This window comes from Otolemur garnettii, unplaced genomic scaffold, assembly GCF_000181295.1.
Source record: "Otolemur garnettii isolate 467f Iridium unplaced genomic scaffold, OtoGar3 scaffold00140, whole genome shotgun sequence".
In the NCBI taxonomy this organism is placed as follows: Eukaryota; Metazoa; Chordata; class Mammalia; order Primates; family Galagidae; genus Otolemur; species Otolemur garnettii.
The window spans coordinates 3,953,472-3,960,862 of NW_003852535.1; positions in this window are offsets into that span (position 1 = coordinate 3,953,472).

A 7,391-nucleotide genomic window follows, 5' to 3' on the forward strand; every position below is an offset into this window, starting at 1 on the left:
CCTGTGGTCCCAGCTACTTGGGAGGCTGAGGCAGGAGACTCGCTTGAGCCCAGGAGTTGGAGGTTGCTGTGAGCATGATGCCACGGCACTCTACCCAAGGGGATAGCTTGAGGCTCCGTCTCAAAAAAAAAAAAGAATGAGATTACTGTCCTTATGAAAGGGATCCCACAGCACTCGCTCCTTTTCCATCATGGGAGGGGATAGGGAGAAGACAGCTGTCTGTGGACAAGGGAACAGGCCCTCTGCAGACACGAAATCTTTAAGTTACCTATATCTTGGATTCCTCAGCCTCCAGAATTGTGAGAAATAAATGCTTATTGTTAAACCACCCAGTCCAAGGCATCTTTATTAAAGCACCCGAGATGGGTTTAGATACACACATGCACTTACTGTGAGTGTGTATGTGTGCATATGTATAAAATCATCCCAGCAGAAAGAATAAATATGAGAGCCCACCATGGATACACATGAAAACACAACTGTTTCTTCAGTAGTTTATACATTCACACAACTGGATATTGATCCATTGGTTATCATCTCATATATTAATATTTTATGTAAATAACTATCCAATAACCAAAAAAGTAAAAATCCCCAAAATATCTATTAAAGGTAAAATGTAGGCAACTACCTCATTATGCCACTTATGTGATACTTTATTTTTTTGATTTGCTTTTTTTTTTTAAATATAGAGTGTTACTTTGTTGCCCTTGGTAGAGTGCTTCAGTGTCACAGCTTACAGCAACCTCAAACTCTTGGGCTCAAGCAATTCTCTTGCCTCAGCCTCCCAAGTAGCTGGGACTAAAGGTGCCCACCACAATGCCAGACTATTTTTAGACACGAGGTCTTGCTGTGGCTCAGGCTGGTCTTGAACCTGTGAGCTCAGGCAATCCACCCATCTCAGCTTCCCAGAGTGCTAGGATTACAGGCCTGAGCCACTGCTCCTCACTTGACTTGCTTTTTGGTTCTGTTTTTTTGAGACAGAGTCTCATTTTGTCGCCTTCAGTAGAGTGCTGTGGCATCACAGCTCACAGCAACCTCTAGCTCTTGGGCTTAGGCGATTCTCTTGCCTCAGCCTCCCGAATAGCTGGGACTACAGGCACCTGCCCCAATGCCCGGCTATTTTTTATTGCAGTTTGGCCAGGGCTGGGCTCGAACCCACCACCCTTGGTATATGGGGCTGGTGCCCTACTCACTGAGCAACAGGTACTGCCCATATATATATATTTTTGAGACAGAGTCTCACTTTCTCATCCTTGGTAGAGTGTCATGTGTCACAGCTCACAGCAACCTCAAACTCTTGAGTTTAAGTGATTCTCTTGCATCAACCTCCCGAATAGCTGGGACTACAAGCGCCCGCCACAATGCCAGACTATTTTTTTAAGATGGGGTCTCATTCTTGCTCAGGCTGGTCTAGAACTTGTGAACTCAAGTAATCCACCTGTCTCAGTTTCCCAAGTGCTGGGATTATAGGTGTGAGCCACGTGTCTGGCTGCTTTTTGGTTCTAAAACAACAAAAAAGAATACTTTTTGACTCTAAAGATATTAAAATTCAGTAAAATATCTTCTGTATGAACTAAAATGTTTACTCACCAAGCAAAAATATTACACCTTACATTCTTTCATTATGCCTTTAAAATTTTAAGCACCTGGGTGGTGCCTATGGCTCAAGGAGTAGGGCACTGGCCCCATATACCAGGAGTGGTGGGTTCAAACCTGGCCTGGCCAAAAACTGCAAAATAAAAAAAAAAAATTTAAAAATTTTAAGCACCAATTAAAAACTCTAAGTGGGAGGGATGCAGTGGCTCAGTTTTGTAATCCCAGCACTCTGGGATGTTGAGATGGGTGGATTGCTTGAGCCCAGGTGTTTGAGACTAGCCTGAGCAAGAGCTAGACCCTGTCTCTGCTAAAAATAGAAAAACTAGAGGGGCATCGTGGCAGGTGCCAGTAGTCCCAGCTGTTTGTGAGGCTGAGGCAAGAGGATTGCTTGTACCCAGGAGTTTGAAGTTGCTGTGAGCTACGATGCCATGGCACTCTACCCAGGGTGACAGAGTGAGAAGAACAGAACTGAAGCAACTCAAGTTCTATGTCTTGGCCTTTACAGTCACTAGGTTTCAGCTGCTAATTTTGAATCTACTATTTTAACACAAGAACAGGTAGCCCCCAGGAAGAGAGGAGGATAGCACTGAGTCTGAAGCCAGCTCCAAGGATTCTGAATCCTCATGAACTTACTCAGGAAAGGAACATGTTGGGCAAAAAATTATGTAGGAGAGGTGGTGGCTATGTTAATTAGCTTTATTTCATCTTTCATCACATTGTAACCATAAATACAATCATTATATGTCAAATATATTAATTCAGTAACTTAAAAGGAAAATAAGTGCTTCTTTGGAACCACCTGTATACCTGGAAGTTCTTAGAAATAATTTCCGTGCAAAATATAGGATGGAGATAAAGTTTGTGTGCAATTTAGCAAATTTATGTCCACCCTGTATGTTTATTTAAAAATAAATAATAAACATGTGCTAATTTAGAGCTTGCGTATATATTATTAAAACTCAACAGTAACTGCAGCAAACACTTGGAACTTAACAGAAATTTTCAGGTAGGCTTATTTTGTCATGGACATTGTTCAGAGCTGCTGGTGTGTGGTGATAATAAAAAGCACGCTGACTGTCAGTGGACCTTATCACTGATTTTAAACCCTTTTACTGCCTGCACTTGGTGTCAGCAAGGACCGCCAACACTTGCTCTTTACTTCCTGGCTGCCCTGGGAATCCTTTCCTTGATTGGGGGGTGCGGAGGGGGCTTTGGAAGCCCAGCTCTTACACAAAACCAGTGCCTGGAGGTCTTTCTGTTCCTGGCCTATGCTTTTGAACTGTAAAACGAGGAAACTTCCTCTTCCTCCATCATAACCCTTCCTGGGGCTGCCTTGGCCATGGGAATCAGGGAAGAACTAAGAGAAGAAAGGAAAATAAAAGGAAAAATAATATGGGTTAAGGTTGCACAAATTTCCTACTACAAGAGGACAGCTCAGGTGGTTCTTGGCAGCTGCCTCTGACTTGCCCTGAATCTGAACTCCTGGGAACCCTGGACTGTAGTCTACGCCCTGGAAGGGCCTGGAAAGGCTGCAAGGAACAGCTACTCCACCCTCTGTGTTCTGGAGGAGAGACCTCAGGCCCAGAGGGGAGCTGCAGTTTATCAGGGCTGGCCTAGACAGTGGGAGGCAGAGCCAGAGCTGGTCCTGGGTGCTCAGTCCAGGACCTTCCTGTTGTTCTGCGCCGGGCGGGGGGCGGGGGGGCACAGCTCTGTCCCTGCCATTTGTTGCTCACCAATAATTGCACCTGACATCTAAAGGCCAAACACAGTTCAGTGCACTTAACCCCGAATTTAATGGAGCTGTAGGGCCTGTAAATGATGAAAAAACAAGCACTGCTGCTGGTAATTTACTTTCCTTTAGAGCAGCGGTTACCTGTGGGTTGCGACCCATAGGAACTGTATTAAAGGGCTGCGGCATCAGGAAGGTTGAGAACCCACTGCTTTAGAGTCACCAGTGGGTCTTTTCAGAGTGGATTCCTAAGGCCAGGAAATATAATTTGTGTCCCTCTGCCCAGAGGCTGGAAATGGAGATACCTTGGTCTGGCCACGGGAACCTGTCCCACAGTGGCCCAGGAGAAGCCTGGGCCAAGTGTGTGTCCTGGCCTTCCAGGGTCTCTTGGGGACTGGAAGTGTGGGGTCCCTTGTCTACTTGGGCTGCTGGCTTAACATGGGGTTTATGTCCAAGGTCAGGGTCAACGTCTACAGGGCCACCCTGAAGTTCATTCTCCTCATAGCAGTCTGAGTGATCTTTTAAAAATGTAAATCAGAGGCTCGGTGCCTGTGGCTCAAGTGGCAAAGGTACCAGCCACATACACCTAAGGTGGCCGGTTCGAATCCAGCCTGAACCTGCCAAACAACAATGACGGCTGCAACCAAAAAAATAGCCGTGGGTTGTGGCGGGTGCCTGTGGTCCCAGCTACTTGGGAGGCTAAGGCAGGAGACTTGCTTGAGCCCAGGAGTTGGAGGTTGCTGTGAGCTGTGATGCCATGACATTCTACCCAGGGGGACAGCTTGAGGCTCTGTCTCAAAAAAAAACCAAAAAACGTAAATCAGAGTGTATCTCTTCTTGTGTAAACCCTATTGGCTTCTTACAACAGAGTAAAACTGGAGATCCCATGTGACTTGTCCCTACCTGCCTCTCCAGCCTCATGTATGTCACTCCCCCCACTGCCCCCAGTACCCTGTGGCCAGTCTGGCCTCCTGACTTCCAGGGAACCAGAGGACTGCCACCTCCAGGTCTTTGTTCTTGCTCTCCCTCTGCCTGGACTCCAGGTCATTTCCTGATCACACCTTTCATCAAAGTGTCAGCTAGCACTTCCTCTCTGTGGTTAGTCTTCTCTGATCACCAGGGACCACCCTCCCTGTCCCCCTGGATTCCAGAATCCAGCTTTCTTTCCTCCACTGCCTGTGTCACCATTTTGTCTATGTGTTTGCTTGTGTATTGAAAGAGGTCAGGGAATTTCACCCTAGAATATGACTCATTGGAATAAAGAATATTTTGGGTTAAAGGTTATTCAATAGCAAAAAGCAAAGGAGGGGGCTTTGCCTCTATTTGCATAAACCAGAGGACCCAAGTTCAAAGGGGCAATGGAATTCTCTTCCTTTCCTCTTATCTTAACATACTGCAGGAAGCCCATGGTGGCTCACGTTTATAATCCTAATCCTAGCACTCCGGGAGGCCGAGGTGGATGGATTGCTTGAGCTCATGAGTTTGAGACCATTGGGAATGATGGTGAGGAGGATGTGCATAGAGCTCAGAATAGTGCCTGGCACATGCCAAATGCTGTTTGCTAACCCTAACCTTAGGGTTAGTGATGGCACCCAGGGCTACTCCTGGGGCCTGGCCTTAGTAACCTCTCCCAACTCAGCCCAAAGGCAGCCTTCTACACATGCCTTTCACTCTTTCAGGGAGACTATGTCATCACCATGATGATAACAGCAAAAACCATCACCTACATGCTGCCAGGTGCGCACTAAATATGGTTTCTTCTGAACCTTCATAAACCTCAGTAATCCTCTGAGGTAAGTACTATTATTCCTGACCCCATTTTAAAGATGGAAAAACTGAGGCTCAGTTGCCCTGGGTCTTGTATTCAGCAAGTAGAGGAGCTGGGATTTAATCCCCAGAGGGCTGGCCCTAAACCCAGGATCTATACCTCGTTGCCCAGAAAGCTCGGCCCTTGGTGCCCTCTGAGGCCCTCCTTTGAGCTTCCTCATCTCCAGGCTGTGAGTCTTCCTTGCTGCTCACAGGACCTCGGCACCCCCTGTTGCCAGATGGAATTCAATTCTGGCCCTTCTTTCCTTGCCCCAAGCACCTGCCCTTTGGTCCCCTTTCTTGAGTGGTGATGGAGGAGACATCCCCTTTTTCCTGTCATTCTTTATTATATTATTTTTGCCAATAAAAATTGGCACAAAGGTGCTGTGTATTCTCACAGCTGTGAGTGCCAAACGGACGTTTGGGTTTAACTTGAGAGGTCAGGGAACACTGTGGAAGGTGGTACAGTGAGGTCATGGGATGGGGGCAGTGATTGGTGAACAGAAGAGAACAGCGTGTGCTGGGGATGGGGGAGGTGGGCAGAGCCAGGCTTCAGTTGCACAGTTCAGTACACAGGGCAGAATTTCGCTGGAGGGCAGGATGGGCCTGGGGTGGAGTTTGGTTTCATTGTTATTTCCTCTTTGTGGTCATGGCTATTGTTATGTTTGTTAGCTGCCTGGGCTGATGAACTTGTATCCTACCTCTCATGCTCCCACACAGGCCTGAGCCTGGCTCTGCCCTCAACCCCATCAGCCTTCCCTATCCTGTGGGTGGCAGAGTCAGTGCCCTGGGCAGAGGACTTGGGCCTCCTGCCCTTGGTTCTGTCCTGCTATCTCCTCCTCCCCCAGAGTTGACCCCTGTGGAGACCCTACCCCCTACCACTGGGGGCCACTGGGAGCTAACCTCTCTTCCCCAAAGGCAAGTGGCTGGTGCAATGGAGGCATCCTGGTGGGCCTGGCTACCAGGCTAACCAGGAGGGGTGTAGTAGGGAAGACTGTTTCTCCAGGTCTCCAGGTGGGTTTGCCCCAGTCAGGAGCCCTGGTGACCAGACCTGAAGCATGGGCTGTAATGCAGTGTCCTCAGGACAAGTGAAGGATGCACTTGGGGATCCCTTCATTTCATAACACTTACTGGGCACTGCCAGAGGCCTCGGGAAGGGCTATAAGAGAGGCAGATGTGGTCTTTGCCTCAAGAGCCCCAGAAGATAAGTGGCCGTGGGCTAGGGATGGTGGAGGCTGTAGGCCAGCTGGAAGGTGGAGCCTCCCAGACACAGGTTCCCATCCTGGAAAGTCACATTTCTCCAAGCCTCAGTGTTCTCATCTGAAAAACAGGAACAGCGTCTAGTTTGCAGGGTGCTAAGGTTAGAGAGGGTTAATGGCCACATGGTTGGCCTTAGACACTCCTTGTTCTGACCCCCAGTGGTGCACAGCCCTGTGGTCTGGCCCCAGCCCTGTTGGGAGGCTTTCCCAGAATGAGGGGGCTCACCGGCCCTCCTCAGTGAGGCACTCTTCCTGCCAGGAGCTGAGCTCAAGGGCAGGGCGGGCGGCAGAGGCCACACATCAGCCAGCTGTCCTCCCTTTCCTGGGACCTGGTCCAGAGACAAGGAGCAGGGCGTCTGGTTTTCTTTGTGTGGCTGTCTCTAATTCCTCTGGCAGCTGAGCTGCTTTTCAGAAGGAGGATGATGCACTTAACTGGTTGTGACCCAGCTCTGGGCTGAGGAAAAGCACTGGGGTCTGGGTTCAAGCACAGATGGGTCCAAAGGCTACCTTGACCACTTACTGGCTGCATGACCAGAGTAAGGTATTTGGTGGCTCTGAGTGTCAGGGGCCCAGTCTGGAAAGTGGGAATGGTTATTCCTGCCCTGGCTACTCCATAAAGTAGAAATAGATGTGGAAGTGTTTCGTAAAGCATGGAATGTGGAGCTTGGGTGTTCTCTGTGTTGGCGTCATGGGGCTGGGCTCTGCCACACAAGAACAGCTGGGCCCTCTGGCTGAGCATCTGGCCCATGTGTACAAATAGAGCAACTTTTGAGCCCGTGGGACAGAGGCACGTTTTAGAAGCTGCTGGCTGGTGACCCTGAAGAGGGCATGGGGCTCTGAAAAGGAAGGGCCCGTTCTGGTTGGTGTGGTTTGGGAACATAATAACAGTAGCAACAGCTGACAGACACAGAGAACTTGCTGCTGTGTGCCAGGCGCACTTCTGAGTCTCCATGTGTTAAGCAAGCATTCTCACAACAGCTCTCTCGGAGAGGTCACTC